This window comes from Orcinus orca, chromosome 1 (assembly GCF_937001465.1).
Source record: "Orcinus orca chromosome 1, mOrcOrc1.1, whole genome shotgun sequence".
In the NCBI taxonomy this organism is placed as follows: domain Eukaryota; kingdom Metazoa; phylum Chordata; class Mammalia; order Artiodactyla; family Delphinidae; genus Orcinus; species Orcinus orca.
The window spans coordinates 115,806,019-115,825,926 of record NC_064559.1 but is presented as its reverse complement, the minus strand read 5'-3'; the positions used below and the strand labels follow the sequence as shown (position 1 = coordinate 115,825,926).

Sequence of the window (19,908 nt, the reverse complement as noted above, 5' to 3'; positions counted from 1 at the left end):
AAGAATCTTGATGGGTTTTTTGAGAAAAAGACTGTGTTATGTAAAGAAGCTTTTAAGTCCTCAACTTTAACCACCTTTATCCTCTTCTCCCTCCCCCACTCCATAAACAAGCTCTTGGAAAATTGAAATCCCAGGAGGGTGCTGCAGAGATTGCCCATGCCCACACGTCTTGACTGGGAAAGGGGAGATGAGAAGCTGGGTGGTGTGAACCAGACCTTGTAGTTCATCTCAGGGCTGTTGGCCTGAGACCCTAAGCGCTCTTCTTTGACCTATCAGGCGCAGAATCCTCGGGGCGGGGGCGGTCCATTTAAAAAGTGACACTCTAGTGTCACTAGCCCTTCCCTGGGTGCAGAGGGCCCTGCTGCGCCAGGGCCAGCCCCCTTGGTCACTCTTTCAAGTGCTTAGGGGTCGCAGGCCTGCAGTGGAATGAGCCTGAAGCTGGGCTGGGAACGAGCCCTCACATGCCACCAGGGGGCACCAAGGCCATGGAAAACTCTGCTCAGGCTGGAGGATCCTAAGGGAGTTACAGGGACCCACGAGCCTCCTGAGCTACAGCTTGCTGAGGACAGCACTAGGCTAGACTGGTGGCCTCGGAGTCAGGCGATGTAGAATTGGATCCTGGCTTAGCCACTGCCTACACATGTGACCCCAAGCCTCGGGGGCTCATCTGTGACATGGTAACACCATTACCTGCCTCATCAGGTTGTGGGGAGGATGATACGAGATTTTTCATGTAAGAGGGCCGGTGCACTGTGGGAGTCAATCAATAAGGTTTGCTAAATCTCAGTAAGAAGACCCATATGTCTCCTCAAGTTGCTTACAGTCTAGGCGAGGACACACATGAGCAAATAACTAACAGTTCAAAGATGATAAGAGCCGAATGACCACTACAGACCTCAAGCAATCTAGTGTTCATGTGGGTGTGAGGTCGCAGGGCTGCATTTAAATGAGATGATGAAATATGTGTTATTATACTTTTCTAGGGTATGTAAAATTAATAAAACAGTGAGAAAAAAAAATCACCTGAAATCCTAGCCCTAACCCTAATGACATGAATGTGAAAAGCCAAATGGAATGGGATGGGATTTGGAAGGTGGAGATGGGGAAAGGCATGTCACAAGGTTCACAAGAGTCCTGCCAGCTAAAGCCTCTCACTCCACATGAGCTACTGGATAGGACACTGGGGTGCAGACCCCTGTCTTCCGATCGTGGACACTGCCTGAGAGCTGAGTCCTAGATCCAAAGCCTAACTCCTGATAGTAATAAGAGCAGTAATACCTTTAGCAGTTCGTACACATGGAGGGACAGCTGCGTGCCGGGCATTTCACAGGCCTCATTAGTTCTGAGAACCTTTTTGAAGTAGCTACTGTCACTGTCCTCACTTAAGAGTTAAAAAAACTCCCTGAGGCTGAGAAGATCAATCCTTGCTCAGGACCAGCCTGCTTGTGAGTGGTGGAGCCTCACCATTAACCTGCCCCCTGTGCTGCCTCAACTTCTCTTATGTCATCAGCAACACAATCCTGGAGACATGAGAGGGTTCTGGAGGCCCAGTCCAGCTCTCTTATTCTCTAGAGAAGAAATCTGAGGCTCAGAGAGGGGAAGTGGCTAATTTAGAACTTGAACATGGAATTCTTAACCCTCCATGTGGTGTTCTAACTATATGGTGTTGCTACAGGTTGTCTTAAAGCTTTAGTTAAACCAGTTTTAGAGACACTCGTGTTGAATTGTGTCTCCCCAAAATTCATATGTTGAAGTCCTAGCCCCCAGTACTTCAGAATGTCACCTTATTTGGAAACAGGGTCTTTACAGAGGTAATCAAGGTAAAATGAGGTCGTAAGGGTGGGCCCTAATTCGCTATGACTGATGTCCTTATAAAAAGAAATTTGGACACAGACATTCGTAGAGGGAAGACAATGTAAAAAGACAGAGGGAGAAGACAGCCATCTCCAAGCCAAAGAGAGAGGCCTGGAGCAGCCCTCAGAAGGACACCTTGATTTTGAACATCTAGACTCCACAACTGTGAGGCAATAACTTTCTGTTGTTTAAGCCATTCAGTTTGTGGTACTGTGTTATGACAGCCCTGGGAAACCAATATACTCATATATCCATAAAGTCCACAAGTCAATGTCTGTGATCACAGGCGTTTGGCAGCCCTTAATTATAGAGAAACTGGTTGGGAGGCTCACCCTCTCAGAGGCAAAAGGATAGAGCAGATAATCATTCCAGCTTGCTCCCAGCCTTGATACTTGGCTAACTAAGATGTTTTTCTTGCATTGGCCAACAGTGTTGGCATGACCCATTTGACTGTGGCCTTCTAGAGCCTGTTTTATATCTCCCTGAGCCTGGCCTATAAAAGGTGCTCAATAAATGTGTGCAGAGGGGATAGTGGGAAAATAGGCTTCTGGCCACTCTGGTCCAAGCCTCTCCAAGCAATGGGTTGGGCAGGGGAGTAGGGTACAGGCTATCAGTGGATGGAAGTTGAAATTGAGCACTGCCTCCTAAAGTTTATAGCTAAGCCCCAATTTTGGAAGACACAAGCAAAATATATTTTAGATGACTCAGGGTGGGCCAAGGACATTTCAGTTCAGGAAGCTGTTTTCCTGCTGCTTTATTAATTTTGCTACTGAGGATAGATGAGATGCAGACTTCCATATCCAAGTCTTCATTAGATGCCCGGTTGATGCAGCCATGACAAATGGGAATGAAGCCCTTATGAATAAAAAAAAGATCAGCCCAGTATAAAAAATTGTAGACTAGAGAAAAGGAAATTTAGAGGAGCTGATAAAATACGCTATCCTTAATCAGACTGTCTGCATCACACATCAAATCAGCCTTAATGCCAAGATTTATTGGCCCTTGGGATTGTGTAAATGAAATAAGTGCTTGAAAATGAATGGGAAAGGAATTACCTGTATTAAAATGTATTTGCAGTGCCGACCTGCACACTGATGCTTTTAGTTAAATGCAGGCTTTCAGCTTCTTTGGCTACCCCTCACTGTCTACCCAGCATGGACTCCCTTAGCCCCTGGGGAGTTTCAGAAAACATGCTTGTGGGGTAATAATGTGTCCCCTTGTCAATCACATCTGCCACTGTCCTGGAAAAATCCTTCTTGGGCAGTGAAATATCTTCGTGTCTTTATTTCAGCGTCTACGAACTTAGTGAAGTGTTACTGGTCCTTACTTCAGAGTAGAGAATGTCGTGAAGACAAGATGACCCATCTAGTTCTGCACACCCTGCCATGAAGAGCGGAGCGAGAAGATTTTTTGTCGGCTGCCACCGTCTCTCTTGGAATCTGAATTTAGCTTCGGGAGCTTACCTATTGTTACAACACTGAATTACCCTCTTGTAAGACCTTGGACAAGTCCTCTAATGCCTTGATGTCTCAGATTTTTTTCAATTCTCCCTGAAGATAAGAATAGTATCCACCTCATAGCAGTGGTGTGGGAACTCCATGAGACGATGCATGTGAAGCCCCTCACACAGTCTCTGGGGCCACCGCAGACAGTGAACAGGTGAGAGCTGCTATCGTTGCCAGGACCTCAGGAAATGATAGCTGAGGCAAAGTTGAACTAGACTGTCGTTCAGGGCTCTTAGTTGCAAGCAACAGAAGCTGACTTTGGCTTATAGAGTAGGAAAGGAAATTTTAAAATGACACTGGTAGCTCACGGTTACCCAGTTGTTGGGAGGGCTGGAGAGCTCAGTCTAAGCTTCCAGTGACAAAGCTCCAAGCCCACCATGCCACCCCTGCCACTGGTCTTGTGGCAGCCCACAACAGCGTGCGGCACCAAGGCCGTTACTGTGGCAGGAACCTAACCTTATGCTTGCTACGCCCCGAAGCCAGACCCCCTCTGCTGCTGCCCTTGCCAGCAAAGTGGAATTTTCCCAGAGCCTCTGAATTGAAGTCTTGTGTGGGTAAGTTTAAGCAATGCAGCCTGGATCACATCCCTGGCTTTAGTTGCAAAGAAGGCTGAAGAGGAAATGTCTGCTTTCTATATCTGTTCTGCAAGTGCCTGAGCAAAGCAAAGGTATTCACCTGGGGCCGGGCAGCAAGAGAGCATTTCAAGTGTCTCCTACAGGGAGGGGGCTTCCTTCTTTGCGTGAGGGAGAGCTCTTAGGTGAGGCACGCACAGCTCCTTCCATACCTCAGAGAGCAACTTTACCAGGCAAAGTTCCACGCCCTGGCAAGGGGAGGGGAGAGCTATCTGCCCTTTCTTCTGCTTGAGTATAAGAATATGAAATTCGAGAGGTTGGTCATTTTGCTTTGTGCTTCTAGAGATAAGGGCCATGAAATGCATCTCAGAGTATGTATGTCCGCCAGCTTCGTGCCGTGTCCTCACTGTAGATCTGTAGTTTCATTTTTTAAAATTGATTTCTCACTCCTAGTTTGCCAAATTCTATGTGGGTAGTAGTAATAAATCAGGCAGAGCTTCCTCACTCAAGGAGTTTATGTTCTATACAGTAAATAAGCTAGAGATCATGGAAAAAACAAAACAAAACCCAAGTTTTATTTTGGGTAAGAGAAGCTGTTCGAACCAATGATCATTACCAACAACAACCTGAGTGTTTGGCCCAGACCCGAGTCTGGGGCCACATTGTAAGGAAAGGACTCAGTGGGGCAGGCAGAGCTGCTTCTGGGAGGGAGAAGACACACGAACGAGTGAGTGAGAGAGAGAAGGATGAAAAGAGAAACACCAAACCCTCAAGGTCAAGGGCTTATCAGAACTTGAGTGTGTTGTCTTTGCCCTCCATGGTCCCTAGGAAAGCATCTAGCACACAGAAAGTGTCCAGCAAATGTTCTGTTAGGCGGGGAATCCGTTTGAAAATCTCAGGAAAGTGACCCTCTCCAACCCTTCATCTGTCCATTATTCTAGCTCCCAAGGAGCCAGTAGAAAGTGGGGGCAGGGACGCAATCACAGTGTCAAAAGCAGTGAAGGCAGTGGACAGTCTTCATAACTTACCTGACTGAAAATGGATTTCAGGGCTTCCCTGGTGGCGGAGTGGTTGAGAGTCTGCCTGCCAATGCAGGGGACACGGGTTCGTGCCCCGGTCTGGGAAGATCCCACATGCCGCGGAGCGGCTGGGCCCGTGAGCCGTGGCCGCTGAGCCTGCGTCCGGAGCCTGTGCCCCGCAGTGGGAGAGGACACAGCAGTGAGAGGCCCATGTCCCGCAAAAAAAAAAAAAAAAAAAAAAAAAGAAAATGGATTTCATCTCTCTAGGCCTCAGTTTTAATATCTGTAAACTTGGTTGGTTTCTCACTCAAGAACATTGCATTTACTCTTGTACTTAAAGATAAAAAATTAACATTTATAAAGCACATCTCTTCACACACATTGTCTCTTGTTAATTCCACAGTCATCCCATCAGGGATCTCCATCCTCATTTTGTGGATGAAGTAACTGAGGTCTGGAGGGGTCTATAGCTTGTCAAGGCCGTAGAACTTGAGAGTGTCCATGGCTTTGGGACTCCAGAGCTAGGGCCGGCCAGTCTCCAGGATGTAGATCCCAGGTGAATCAGTCTCTCTGCAACTGTCTCCTCAACCAGTCCAGACAGCACAGGCCTGTGAGCCGGACCCAGAAAGTGGCCAGAGGCTGCTCTCTCCCCATCTCCCCTCCCAGCAGTGGGAGGACTTGTCTTGTCTACTCCTTTAGACACCAGGAGTAAATCAATTGACACATTAATTCTGGGCTGTCAGCATTTCCCCCAGGAGAAAGTCAGAGTCAGGGAGACTAATGTCTCATTGATCTTTCCAGTTGCCAAAGGGGAAGGGAGATGAATGTAATCCCATCTGTCAAGGTGGAGAAGGGCCCGTCTGAACGCAGGCTGGATGACTTTAAGGAGATAACAGTTTATCACTCTCTGGACAAGCAAATATGAAAGTAGGACAGCCTTCTCCATGAGTTGGTAGAAACATTGGTCAGCAAAGAGAAGGCCTGGAGAAATGAGTGGCACGATCTCTGGCCTTTGTTCCACTTGTCCTTCCCCTAGGACTTTGTGTTCTTTGTGTACACACAACTGCACAAGTGGGACAAAACCCACCCCTGACCCCCAAGAAATAGTTAACATTTGTTGAGGATTGATTATTGCCAGGTGCTGTACTAAGTGTTTTATATTTACTATCGAGCAGCTTTCTGAGGTGTTATTATGAGCACCATTTTACGGATGTGGAAACTGAGGCTCAGAGAGGTTGAGTGAGTTGCCCAAGGTTGCTGAACTAGTGAAAGGTGAAAGGGTGGAGGCTGGCTCACCCTGAGTCTGCCCTCAACCACTCAGAGAACACACTGGTTACCCAGCCAGGAAAGTAGCCCAGCAGCCCTGCTTCGAGATCACTGAGTCTTCACTCACTCCTTCCTTGGTCAGCCCCTTAGGGAGCCCTGCTGACCCCAGCGGGGAGGTGTCTTTACCAGTGGTAGAGGCTGAGCCAAGTCTGAGGGGCTGGGATGCCTGGAGGCCTCAGTCAGGGTGTCTGGACAGCTGAGGCTCTGGGAGCGGTAGAGGAGTGGGCAGGCCCAAGGCCATGGGTCTCAGCAGCACGCAAGGCACAGGCTCTGCTGAGGCTCCTCTGGGTTACCGCTGTGCATGGGTTCCCATGGAGGAGGGGGAGGTCAGCGACAGCCTCTCAGCAAGCCAGAAGCTGGGACATCCAGTGTCAAGCCACCATACAGGCTGCTGTGGCCGCCGAGAGCCTGAGGAAATGCCACGGCCATGGGCTAGGAAGCTCAGGTGAGAATGGCCTGGGGCCCACAACAATGTGATCTCAAAAACCCAAGGAGGGGGCTTCCCTGGTGGTGCAGTGGTTGGGAGTCCGCCTGCCGATGCAGGGGACGCGGGTTCGTGCCCCGGTCCAGGAAGATCCCACATGCCGCGGAGCAGCTGGGCCTGTGAGCCATGGCCGCTGAGCCTGCGTGTCCGGAGCCTGTGCTCTGCAACGGGAGAGGCCACAACAGTGAGAGGCCCGTGTAACGCAAAAAACAAAAAACCCAAGGAGGAATGTGCACACCTGAGATCCTCAGGGAACACAAGTCTCAGCGTTAAATTCAAGCGGTTCAGAAGCACCCTGCAGAGTAAAGATCCCCAAAGAGAGGGGCTTTGCCGCCAGCCGTGGCTGGGGACACTCTGCCAAGGCAAAGGTCACTTGAGGGTGGCAGTTCTCATCCTCTGTGGCCAGAAGTTAGGGTTTCTAATTAATACCACTTTGGATCAGACAGAGGTGGCTGCTCTGTCCCGGGCTTGTTTGCTGTTTATCCCTGTGATTGATGCTGGTGACCTTTAGAGTCTGTCAGGGAGATATTTCATGGAGGCCCCATGTGGTGGGATGGAGACAGCCAGGAAATGCAATTCCCTAGTTAAGGCAGAATCAGAGATGAATCTAAAGTATGGATGGACAGGCCTAGGCCCTTTCTAGCCTCTTGTCAGGTAGGGGAAGGGGGTGCGGTGGAGGTGGAGGCTTGAGAGGACCTGGAGCTGTAGCAGGGACCTGTCCTGAAGAGAAATGACATATGAAAGAGGCAAGAGGCGTTTTTTTCCCTAAGGCTTTCTCATGGAAAGTGTCACATCTGTGTTGGCCAATAGACTTTGCTGGCTAAGACACACAAGAAAGGAAGCAAACAGGAAGGAAAACACTCTTCCTGCTGTTTCCGCAGTCTTTAATGTTTGCTCCAAACCACCATGTCTATCTGCCAAAAGTCTACCCATTAATCATAAGGCTGATTTCAAAAGTGAAAAGGTGTTTGAATCCCTCGATTAGAGATGATCTTCACCTCGACACCCACAGCACTTTGTATGTTACTGTCAAAGCATAATGTTCACACATTTAAAAACATGGCTCTCATAAAATATGAACGGGCAGGTGTCAAAGATTTAGTAATTCATGAATGAGGGAACCAATAAGCTGGCAAAGCTGGTTCAAAGAGCATTTTGAGGAAATGGGTATTTACAAGCACTTAAAAGGAAATGTTCAAGTAAAATATCTAGGTTAAGAACAAAACTGGTTGCCCTCACATGTATGGTCAAATGATTTTTGGCAAGCATGCCAAGACCATTCAATGGGGAAAAGATGGTCTTTTTTAACAACTGGTGCTGGGAAAGTGGAACACCCATGTGTAAAAGAATGAAGTTGAATTCTTACCTTATACCATGTACTAAAGTTAACTCTAAGCAGATCAAAAGACCTAAATGGAAAAGCTAAAGCTATCAAACTCAGAAGAAAACATAAGGGAAAAACTTCATGACGTTGGATTTGGCAATGATTTCTTGGATATGACACCAAAAGCATAGGAAGCAAAAGAAAAAAATAGATAAGTTGGACTATATCAAAATTAAAAACTTTTGTGCATGGAAGCAAACTATCAACAGAGTGAAAAGACAGCCCATGGAATGGGAGAAAACATTTGCAAATCATGTATCAGATAAGGGGTTAATATCCAGAATATATAAAAGAACTCCTGCAACTCAACAACAAAAAAACCCAAACAACCTGGTTTAAAAAATGGGCATAGGACTTGAATAGACATTTCTCCAAAGAAGATATACAAATGGCCAATAAGCACATGAAAAGATACTCAACATCAGTAATCACTGGGGAGATACAAATCAAAACCACAATGAGATACCTTATACCCATTAGAATAAAAAAACCAAAAAGTAGCAAGTGTTGGGAAGGATCTGGAGAAATTGGAACCTTTGTGCACTGTTGGTGGGAATGTAAAACAGGACAGCCACTGTGGAAAACAGTATGGTAGTTCCACAAAAAGTTAGACGTAGAGTTATTATATGATCCATCAATTCCACTTCTGGATATATATCCACAAGAACGGAAAGCAGAGTCTCAACAGATGTTTGAACACCCAAGTTTATAGGAGTATTATTCACAATAGCCAAAAGGTGGAAGCAGCCCAAGTGTCCATGGACAGACGAATGGATGAGCAAAATGTGGTGTATATGTACAATGAAATATGATTCAGCCTTAAAAAGGAAAGAAACTCTGACACATGCTACAATATGAATGAAACTTAAGGACATTATACTAAGTGAAATAAACCAGTCTCATGGACAAGTACTGCACAATTCCACTAATATGAGATATGTAGCATAGTCAAATTCATTGAGACCGAAAGTAGACTTTGGTTGCCAGGTGCTGGTGGGAGGGGAGCATGGGGAGTTATGTTTAATGGGTGTAGAGTGTCAATGTTGCAGGATGAAAAGAGTCCTTGAGATGGATGGCGGTGATGGTTGCACAATGTGAATATAGTTAATGACACAGCTGTACACTTAAAAATGGTTAAGATGGTAAAATTTTATGTTATGTGTATTTTACCCCAATTAAAAACAAAACAGCTGGTTAATGTCTTACAAGGCAGTTAAAAAAATTAGTCTTTAATGTTATGCTTTCTATTGAATAGACATTATTTATATCTTTACTGGACATGATCTACAAGTTAACATGTAACTTCACAGAGTCTGAGCCCTTAATTAATGGTAACTAGCCATTAAACAAAGATACCTTCCCCTGGGTGATTAAATAATCCTTGGGTGGACTTGCGAAACAATGACCAAATGACATTGGAAGGACTTACTGTCCTCTTGTGGCCATATTTCCAGGTTTTGAATTATTAGTATTATTTCTTAACATCACAGTCCTGTACATCCTTGCTTTTCCCACCAGTCCCTCGAGGGTAGGGGCTCTGTCTTATCCAGCTTTTCCTTCTCACTGTGTGCTCTGGTTTGCTGAATGGAACTGAAGAAGGACCAATGGGATAGAGCCACTTGGGAGCAGAAGACCTGCATTTAACTGTGTCTGTGACCATGACCATAGTCTCACCCATCAAATGAGGACATGGCACCTGAGTCCTGGGTGCAATGCTGGGCACTGGGGGTGCTGTCTAATCTCAGGGTTTCCGTCCAGCTCTAAGATGCTCGGATCCTTGTTTGGTCATCATCACACAAGAAAGGATGCAAACACATAAATGAAACATATAATGAACACACACGAGTGCCTTTTTCAGGTGCACATAATACACAGAGGCATTTTTTTCTAGCTTTTCTTAGAAGAGCCATTCTTGATGCCACGTGACGTCTGTGGCCCTGGCTCCTGGGTTGGGAGGTGCACAAAGATGTGCTGTTTGTAGCTTTGCTAGAGAGGGAAGAGCTACAGTTTGCTGGAGGCAGGAGCACCTCCTCCCAGCAGCTGGGGGGCCCTGGGTCAGCAGGCCTCAGAGGGACAGTACCCGACCTCCAAGGCTGCCGTTGAGAAAGGAATTATATTGTCTTGTTTTGCTGTTTTCAATTAATTTCTTGACAGATTCTGGCTGTTCCTCTTCTTGTTTTTCTTAGGACAGGAGGACTCCCGGTGATTTATTAAGAAGGTGAAATTATGTGCCCGGTTGGGAACTCTGGGGAGCTCTTGCTGAAATTGAGCGTTCTGGAGCCGGATTTACAAGGCAGAATGGACCTGGGCCTGCTCCTTGTGGCAGAAGCTGCTGGGCCACTGTGGATGGTCTTTCCCACATTGCACGATGTCCCCAGAGCCCTTGGAGCCATGCTCAGCCCCATCCTGGTATCCCCCGTGTACCTCGTGCCTCTGCCATGGAGGTCCAACCACTTTACTTGGCTGTGGGTCTCATCAACTTGCATGTGAATCCATCTATCCCCCCTCCCAGCCTGGCTTGGTCCCCTACTCATAAGCACTTACACAGTATGTCACAAAGAAAATGTCTGCTGGCTGTGTCCCAGACTCTTGAATGTTAGCTCACATTAGTCATGGCCACGGATGCGGCTGGAATCTTGCTGACCAGGTCCCCAAGGTCTCTGCTGGTCTGTACTCCCCATGCTTGGGTTGGAGGCACTGCGGAGGGTTTGGATGGTGAGTGTGGGCACCTCCCCGCTGCACCATTTCCTGGCATCCACCAGGCTGCCTCACGTCCACTCTAGACCCTCGGTCTCAGCAGGGGAAACCACAAATCTCTCCCTAGCACCACAATCATCTTGTGCTGGCTGCTAAGCACCCTTGCTCTGAAAACAATAACCAACCACCATAAAAACAGTAGGTCTGCCTTCTCTGTCTAAGCATGTACTGTGTAGGTGCTTTAGGGAGAGCCCCAGAGGCCAGGGAGGACACCAGCTAAGATGGGACAGAATGAGGATTATTATTAGTTCTAAATAATTCCAATACTCATGTTCTTTTTTATTATTCCCTTTCCCACTCTTTTATAATGATTCTAAAGTAACATTTACTTCATTTTCTATTACCGAAAGAATGTGTGCGCAAATAGAAAACAGAAAATGTAGAAACGTATGAAGACAAAAGAACCACCAAGACAAATAAACCAAACCCAGGGTCATTAGCAGTTCCTCCTTGCCAAGATAAAATGTGAACATTTTAGTTCCTCTCTTTTCCATCTTGTTCTTTGTGTGTGTCCATGCCTTCACACACACACACACACACACACACGTGTAAAATGGGGATATCATTGTACATTCTTTTTTGTTTCCAGCTTTTTCCACTTAGCCATATAATGTTAACATTTCCCCACATCAATAAAGGAGCTTCAGTCCTGGGCTCATTAACTCATCCAAGGCATGTTCTGCCCACCTTTGTTTTCTTCTGTGTCCAGCCATATGCCTCCTCTCTGGGCTGTACCCCAGGGGGACACAGAGCCTTTTCCAGCAGACTGAGCTTGTTGGTACTGAGGGGCTTGCTTTGCTTTTGTCTGTAAATCTATCGAACTGTATGCAGGATGGGCCTGTTATCTTGTTCAAATCCTATGAGAGAGAGAGAGAGAGAGAGAGAGCGCCTTTTCCACAAGGATGCTCAAGGCTGTGTGCACACCCCTCTGTCCATGCTGGATTTGGAACCAGAACAGCAAGAGCAGAGAATGGGGCCCAGCCCTGTTAGGATGGCTGACCCCCTTCCAGCCACTCCAGTCCTGTTTCCTAAAGGGAATTAATTGTTGGCCTCGGGGAAAGAATTCTCAAAGGACTGTTGCATGGACATGGTAGGAACTGTTGACCTTGAGACCTGTACCTGCTAGGTCTTATTTTCAGCTGAAATGAACCACTAACTGAGGGAAAAGAAGAGTATTTCACTTTGTGGTGAATCCTCTGAGCCTACGGGAATCATCTTGGCCCATGTTTATGTGTCACCTGGCCTCCGCCCAGGGTGGCCACCCAGGGGGGCCACGTCCTTAGAAAGGATTGGCAGTCCAGGAGGCAAGGTTCCTGGGCAGCCTTTCCAAGGTTCAGCCCTGACCTCTTTGCCAAAAGGTGTTTTTGTTTGTTTGTTTGTTTGTCGTACACGGGCCTCTCACTGTTGTGGCCTCTCCCATTGCAGAGCACAGGCTCTGGACGCGCAGGCTCAGCGGCCATGGCCCACGGGCCCAGCCGCTCCGCGGCATGTGGGATCTTCCTAGACCGGGGCACGAACCCTCATCCCCTGCATCGGCAGGCGGACTCGCAACCACTGCGTCACCAGGGAAGCCCTGTTTGTTTGTTTTAAGCAGTTTATTTCATGAACCACTAGAGCTGGGGAAAACGTTGATGAGTCATAACCCCATTCCCAGCACCAACAATCTATAGCTCTCAGAGGAAGAACTGTAATTCCAACTCGTTGACCTGAACCAGGAGGCTAAATGCACTGCTAGAATTCATTTCTGTGATTAGAGACAAAAACATAACTGGGGCCTCCTGCTAGGAGTTGAAACTCCCTTGATCCTGAGCCTTCGGCTGTTATCTCATTGATATTTTCAAGGATAAATCCAGTATAAATGGATTATTTCTGAACAGAGTCCCGTGATTAGAAAATACATGGCACGTGTGCCAACAGTTTCCCATCCTGTACGCATGACAGACATCACCGGTCAGTGCTGTCGCTCTCTCCCACGGAGCCCAGAGATGACCTCAGACCCAGTCTCAACACATTCCTCTAGGCAGCCATTATAATCAATCAGCATTGGCGTATGGAATGAAATCATTTGACTTTCCTGAATTAGTTTATAATCATAGGCAGGATTTCCTTTTTTGTTTGTCTGTTTGTTTTTCCCAATAAGAATGAGGGCAGAGTATGGAGGTTCCTTAAAAAACTAAAAATAGATTTGCCATATGATACAGCAATCCCACTCCTGGGTATGTATCTGGAGAAAAGTCTAATTCAAAAAGGTACATGTACCCCAATGTTCATAACAGCACTATTTACAATAGCCAGGACATGGAAGCAACCTAAATGTCCATCAACAGATGAATGGATAAAGAAGATGTTAGATATGTATACAATGGACTATTAGCCATTAAAAAAAGAATGAAAAAATGCCATTTGAGGTGACGTGAATGGACCTAGAGATGATCATGCTAAGTGAAGAAAATCAGAAAGAGAAAGACAAATATCACATGATATCACTTATATGTGGAATCTAAAACATGATACAAATGAACTTACAAAACAGAAACAGATGCACAGACATAGAAAACAAATTTATAGTTATCAAAGGGGAAAGAGTGGGGAGGGATAAATTAGGAGTTTGGGATTAAGAGATACACACTACTATAAACAACAGGGTCCTACTGTATAGCACAGGGAACTATATTCACTATCCTGTAGTAAAAACCATAATGGAAAAGGCTATGAAAAAGAATATGTATACACCTTGCTGTACATCAGAAACTAACCCAGAAAGGTGGAGGGAGATGGAGGAAGTTGGGTTAAGGAGAGCCACGCGTCTTTTTCTGCTCTTACCATTTTCTAATTTAAGACTTGATATGACTCTTCTCACGTTGCCACAGGCAGCCTCTGTTCCTGCCTGTTCCTCATCCAGCCCTAGGACTTTTTCCATCTCTAGGCAGGGCAGCTTGAAGCGGGGCTGGGGTTTCCTTCTTCCTGAAGGTAGGCAAGGGGCAGAGCTCTGTCCCTGGTGATTTGCAGCTGGCCCATGCCCTCGGGTCGAGTAGTGACCCCTGGCTGGCTGTGCTTCCCAAGACCCCCTACTTTAAATGATTCAACTGTGCTACTCCATACCCTGCTGATCTCAAGATGTTCTCAAGAAAAGTTATGTTCATTTGCTAACTCTTATTATTATTATTAATTTTTTGCGGTACGCGGGCCTCTCACTGTTGTGGCCTCTCCCGTTGCAGAGCACAGGCTCCGGACACGCAGGCTCAGCGGCCATGGCTCACGGGCCCAGCCGCTCCGCGGCACGTGGGATCTTCCCGGACTGGGGCATGAACCCGTGTCCCTTGCATCGGCAGGCGGACTCTCAACCACTGCGCCACCAGGGAAGCCCCAGTCGGTAACTCTTACATGAGAAAAAAAAATAGAGGAAAGTAGAAGATGTCCCTCGGCTGAAGAGGTCCCCAATATGCCACCAAGAGAATTATTTGTTTTTAATTTAACTGCTTTTATTTAATGAAATATTTCAACATGGGTTGAAGAATAATATTAAAACAATCACCCACATACTCTCTGTGGCTTCAGAAATTGAAGGATTATTCTTTCATGAGAAGAAGAGAGTCATGCAGGGCCTGCACTGGGCCACGGGCCCCCCGGGGCTCTCCAGGAGGACGCAGCTGACTTATTTCAGTGGGAAATTGGCCAGCTCAGATTTATGACCCAATATAGAGCAGCTTCCATTTATTGTATTGCTCAGTCAGCACCGGCTGGAAATGATACCTGCTTCCTTTCTGTGAGGCCCTGCCTCTGTGTCCTCACGGGCTGCGCGGGCAGGTGGCTCCTGCAGCTGTCTGCTCTGATGCTCCATCATCGCCGTGTTCAGACCACCCTGAGTTTTTACTTTCCACGTGTTTCCATGGCTCATCCTGTGTGAGGGACTGTGGAGCTCACTCTTTTCCGGGGACTGGGAAACAACCATTTGCTTCCTCACGGCAACTCACAGACCACAGCCTTTTGGGTTTTTAATGACAGAGCCCAGAACGGGCAGGAGGGCTGTGTTGGGTCTTGCGCTTATATTAGCTCTTCCAGGTGGATGGGTTCCTAGTAGGAGAAGACGAACTGTTTCATTTTTTCTTTCTCGTGTTTTCGCCCTCACCAGGGACCTGGACTTTGCATCCCAGCCAGGTGGGTTGGGACCTTGCTAGCATCTGCAAGTGCAAAAGCTGCACTCAAAGAAGCTTTTCACAGTACGTATTGTTATAATGACCATCTGGGTGATGCTTGCTAACCTTCCCTCTGCAGCAGGCCACTCAGAGCACACCTGACTATGTTCTTCTCCTCTCAAAACCCTTCAGGGGTCCCCATTGCCTTGAATTTGATTAAAAGTCCAAGTTTGGGCATTCAGTTCCTTCATGAACTTCTGCCTGCTTACCCACCGAATCTGGTCTCTCACTCCTTCTTGCATTGAATTTTTAACTAAATTAAAAAAAAACTTTAAACACTAAACTGAGTTCATTTCTGCACATTCCCCCGCACGCTCCCCCCTCCCTCCAAAATCAGGCTCTGCTCATTCCCAGGATGCTTTTCAACTTCCCTCACCTTCCAACCTGCCTGATACAACACCCCGCACCCCCCCCCCCGGCCCCGGCCCACATCCCACTAACAACGGTCTGCGCTCAGTGAAGCCATGTGGATGGCTCTGTTGTGGGGAACTGTCACACTTACCCTGGTGGCCATCTCTCTGAGCACAGGTCAGAGCCTCTAGTCTTGAGCACAGTGCCGGTCACGTGGTAATCCTATTGCACAATAACCAACATCAAGGCTGCAAAGAACAAAGAACTTTATTTGGGGTCTTAAGAATTGCAGTTTGGGAGAAAGATATGGGTAAAACTGAAAGAGTGTTCTGGGGAAATAAAAACAATCAGGGGCTTATAAAGGCAAGAGCCATGAGGCTGCCTTCTGACACAAGAAAGGAAATATTTGTCCTGCAGGGATAGACCATCACAGGTTGTTTTAGGGTAAGGGTCTGATAAGCATCTTGAGTTTCTGGCAGAAGTTCTGGATGACTTTGTCAGGACACTAAGTGGTCAAAAGGTCAGCTTCCACCCAGGCTGGGACGTGCATAAGTCACACTTCCTCAGAGGCCTCCTGGCTGTTTTAGAGAGCTCACTTACCAAAACCAACTCCATTTTGATTTCCTTTTCACAATCCCTAGTAGGTGTCCATCGAGTGGACGCAAGGTCTTGGGGTCATTCCTCAGCCTGAGATCCTGACTCCAACCCCAGGTTGTCTTCTACCTTCTGCTGGAGCCCGCTGACCAGTCCCCCAGTTCTCAGAAGCAGATTCTTCAGTGTTTTGACTTAGTCACTCAACCCACGAGGACTGAGTAGATGTCAGCCTAGTTGGGCTGGGGGGTGGGGACAAAGGTGCTCACACTTTGACTGGAGCCACATGGAAACAGTGACAACAAAATCCAGTGAGAGAGGTTGAGGGATAAGTGCTGAGGAGGCCAGAGGAGGACGCTGCCCACTCTCTGGTTGCTCCTTCCCAGTGTCCTTCCCTGGGCTCCTTCCTCAACCTCCCCCAGGTCCCCAGTCTCTCTGCCCCTACTACTCATTCTCTAGGAAATGGCGGGCACGCCAAGGTGTCTACCTTTCCACTGATGACTCCTAAGTATTCAGGCCCAACCTCTCTGTGAGGATCAGAGAGGTTCAGTGACTTGGCCGAGGCCACACAGTGACGAGCAGCAGAGACGGGGCTTGCTCTCAGGCAGAGTGCTGCACCCCTCGAATCTGCTCTTTGCTCCTCAGGTCCACTCCCCCACTTCTTTGCCTTGCTTTGCCTCCTGGAGGCTGACCTGGGGAATGGCCTCCATGGGCTCCTGTGCTGGCTGGTCTCCAGTTGGCTTTGGCTAGTAGGTCCCTCACACCACTGGAGGAAAGGAAGAAAATGGAACTAGGCATTTATTCCTCTGGCATGCTCCCGGTGAGGTTACCTGGGTTGGCAGTCCCTTGGCCAGAAGGTCGCAGAACCTCTCAAGAGAACTCCTCTACGTGGCTCTCTCCTTCTGGTCTATGCAACGGTCTTCTCCCTTGTCTTCTGGCCTGGAACTCCTCCCCTCTGCCGTTACCAGCCCCAAGTTGCTGCACTAGCCCTTGTCTTTCCCCTACACCAAGCCCACACACACTTTTACGAGAAAACTCTCCCTGCACTGTCCTAATTTGAGTCCCTCCCCATTTCTTGTGGGGACCCTGACCGATGCGTGTTCCTTCTCCTGCACATCCTGAATTGGTGAATTATATCGACTCCTACACATTTCTCCAAACGTCCATCATCTGCTACTCTTCCTCCCCCTTCACCCTACTCTCACACCCACAAGTTTCTCAAGTCTGTCCCATGGTCCCACCCCCCCTCTGCCACCTAAGGCTGGGCTTTCTCCACTCTCACCCCATCTATTGACATAGCCTCCTGGTTGACAGAGCATCTCCACACTTGACTCCGCTCGTCCATCTCGTCCTTGCTGAAGATTCCTTCAAATATAATAGTTCTTCATCATCCACAAGAAGAAATCTACCTGTATCAGCATGCCTGACCAGGCTCCAGTCCCATCCCTGCTGCTCGTCACTTCCAATCCGTATCCCTGTGCACTGCCCCCAAATGCACTGGGCTCTGTCTGTCTTTCTGCCTTCATAAACATGACTTGTGCTGGCTGGAGCCTCTTCTCTCCACGTCTGTTGAGTGAACTCCACTCAGCCTCTGGCTCCAGCACCCCCTCCTCCAAGGGGCCTGTTCATTTGGCCGCCGCTGAACCTAGTGCTTTGATGATAGCCTGTCCGTTTCCTGGAATGGATCGTCTGTTTGCTCACCAGCTTCTCCACCTGATGTGTGGCAGAGCAGGAGTTGAATCCAAGAGCTGATTCCCAAGCTTACGCCCCTTCCACCACCCTGTACCCTGCTCCCCACAAGAATAGCTACTTCATGGGGTTATTGGGGATAATGCCTGAAACACAGCAGGAGCTCAATACATACTGTTATGAATGAGAGACCAGGCTGGGAGTCCCCCTATCTCATCTCTTATTTTCTGTGCATCTCCTGGTCCTTCTGGTCTCCTGCCTCCCACACTTAAAGTACGTTTCTGGACAAACTGCTGAGGCTCTAGTCAGAGATGAAGCTCCGTCAGGAAGATTGGATACTGGGCCGACTGTCAGGAAGCCTGGCTTGTCAGGTCTGAAATTGAAAATGTTAGTGATGGGCAGCACTTCAGATGAGTCTCTCTCTCTCTCTCTCTGTGTGTGTGTGTGTGTGTGTGTGTGTGTGTGTGTGTTTGCGTCAACCTGCTGAGGAGGTGCTATCCATCAGGGGCAGGAAGATGGAACTTGCCCCCCAGCAGTCTTGCCTAGCTGCTGGCCTCACTCGACTCTATCTCTAAATTCCTACTTTCTTTGAAAATCCCACATGGGTCCTTCCCAGAACCAGAAAAATTATTTTTCTTTCTTTCTGAAATAGGGCACCTTAATTCCATGACTCTACTTGCCTAGCATTGAGAGACCTCGTCCACCTCCCATGTTTTGTTATATGTGGTGGAATTTCATTTTTAGGGGAAACCGCTACAGTTCAGCCTGTAGAAGCTGAAGGAAAGAGCAGAGAGCCGGTCATTATGGGGACATAGGGAATTACAGGGCTCCTTCCCCTGCTTAGTGGGGATGTAGTTGATGAAAGGGATAACTGCTATTAACCTCATCTCCTCTCTCCTCCCAAATACCAAGAACAGAGAGGAGCTGCTTCCTGAGCTCAGCCTCGCTGCTCGCACACCAGAGCCCATCCCCTTAGAGACCCGCATTTGCCAGGCTGGGCTGTTGGGTGGAGTGAGGGGAGATCGTGCCTCTTTTCTGATGTCCCTCACAATCATCAGTATCTGAGTGAAACCAGAGAGCCCCTGCCTCAGATGGCTGGGACCTGAGCATCCTTTTCCTCCTTTCCCTCCTCCTGGCCCTAGTAGGAACCTGCAAGTTAGAGGTGGAAATAAGTCAAGGGCTTTGGTGAGCCTGGAATTTTTCTTAGTCCTCTCCATCCTCCCTGCCCTTCCTGTCATGGCGCCTGCTGACAGTAATTTCCCAATAGATTGTTTCTCCTGGATAAAGAAGATGTGGTATACACATACAATGGAATACTACTCAGTCATAAAAAAGAATGAAATAATACCATTTGCAGCAACATGGCTGGACCTAGAGATTATCATACTAAGTAAAGTAAGTCAGAAAGAGAAAGACAAATAGCATATGATACCACTTATAGGTGGAATCTAAAATATGGTAAGCTGTGACAAAGCGAGAGAGAGGCATGGACATATATACACTACCAAACGTAAAATAGATAGCTAGTGGGAAGTAGCCGCATAGCACGGGGAGATCAGCTCAGTGCTTTGTGACCACCTGGAGGGATGGGATAGGGAGGGTGGGAGGGAGGGAGACGCAAGAGGGAAGAGATATGGGAACATATGTATATGTATAACTGATTCACTTTGTTGTAAAGCAGAAACTAACACACCATTGTAAAGCAATTATACTCCAATAAAGATGTAAAAAACAAAACAAAACAAAACAAATGAACTTATTCACAAAACAGAAACAGAGGCACTGACATAGAAAGCAAATTTATAGTTACTAAAGGGGAAAGAGGGAGAAGGGATAAATTAAGAGTTTGGGATTAGTAACAGATACACATTACTGTATATAAAACAGATACTCACCAAGGACCTACTGCATAGCACAGGGAACTATATTCAATAGCATGCAATAAACTATAATGGAAAAGAACATGAAAAAAGAGTATGTATGTATGTATCTATCTATCTGTCTGAATCACTTTGTTGTATACCTGAATCTAACACAACATAGTAAATCAACTATACTTCAATAAAAATACATACATACATACATACATACATACATACATGAGTAAATAAAAGGATGCTCCTCCTGGCCTCCCAGTTCATGGCAGTGTTGGTAGGGGTAGGGGTGTGACGTGGAAGCCT

General features: G+C 47.3%; 1 long non-coding RNA gene across 1 annotated transcript in view; it reads left to right on the top strand.

The window, feature by feature from the left end:
• LOC117202764 (uncharacterized) overlaps positions 1–15,374 on the top strand; it is a 38,362-nt gene extending 22,988 nt beyond the window's left edge. Inside the window, exon 4 of the long non-coding RNA XR_004485206.2 lies at positions 3,146–15,374. This is a non-coding gene — a long non-coding RNA (uncharacterized LOC117202764). The remainder of the gene's footprint in view (positions 1–3,145) is intronic.
• The last annotated feature ends 4,534 nt before the right edge of the window (positions 15,375–19,908 follow it).